A 1,156-nucleotide genomic window follows, 5' to 3' on the forward strand; every position below is an offset into this window, starting at 1 on the left:
AGCCCGAAGATTGGACACGATGGCACCGCAAGTGGGAACGCTACCGATTCATCTCCGGTCTGACAGGACAGGACGAGACGACGCAAATCAACACATTACTCTACGCCATGGGCGAAGAAGCGGAGGACGTGCTCGCTGCTTTGAAACTGACAGACGAACAGATGGCATCATACTCCGCTGTGGTGAGTGCTTTTGAAAAGCATTTCCTACCTCGAAAGAATGTCATATATGAGAGAGCGCGATTTAACTCTCGGAAACAAGAGCAGCATGAAAACGTCGACGCATTTGCGACTGAACTCTTCAAGATGGCCGAAAGACGCGATTGCGGAACTCTCAAAGACGAACTGATTCGCGACAGGCTCGCGGTCGGCTTGCGAGACGTAAAACTCAGCAAGAGCCTGCAGCTTGACGCAGAACTCACTCTCGAAAAAGCAATCACAGCTGCCCGCAATTCAGAGAGCGTGAAACTTCAACACATGGAAATTCGCTCCATTGAACAGCCAGCTCTCGACATGAGAGAAGTTCGCGGCCAGACGAACGTCAAAACTCGCCGGAACGAAGCGAAGGTGCCTTTCAAGTCGCGCCCTCAACGTACACACGAGACGGGAGACGAACGCTGCAAGTGGTGTGGTGGTGTGCGTGACCACACGAAGACACAGTGTCCTGCGATAGACAAGACGTGCAACCAGTGTGGGAAAAAAGCCACTACGCCCGCGTCTGCACGTCTAAGCCGAAGGACGAGACTTCGAGTATCTGACAACGACCAAAAGATCTCGGAGAGCTATATCTAGGCGAAATCAAACTGGGAGTGAACACGCCGTGGAGGATTACTGCTATCGTGAACAACTTACCTTTCACCTTCAAGGTCGACACCGGCGCGGATGTGACTGCAATCGCACACGACCAGTACGACAGAACCGTCATGGGACCCATCAAGTCAACGCAACAGCTGTTGATAGGCCCAAGCCAGACAGCGATAGCCACTGTTGGCTACATCGATGCAACAGTCACCTGGCGCAACACTGAAGTCCAAGAAGCAGTCTTCATCATTAAAAGAACCGCTGCGACCAGCTATAGAATCACTTGGGATTCCACAGCGCCCTCTTGAGCTAGACGAAACCCTCGAACAATCAACTGATGTCCCCAACTTCTTGGC

Source organism: Amblyomma maculatum, chromosome 2 (assembly GCF_055883805.1).
Source record: "Amblyomma maculatum isolate TAMU_Amacu chromosome 2, ASM5588380v1, whole genome shotgun sequence".
Lineage (NCBI taxonomy): Eukaryota > Metazoa > Arthropoda > Arachnida > Ixodida > Ixodidae > Amblyomma > Amblyomma maculatum.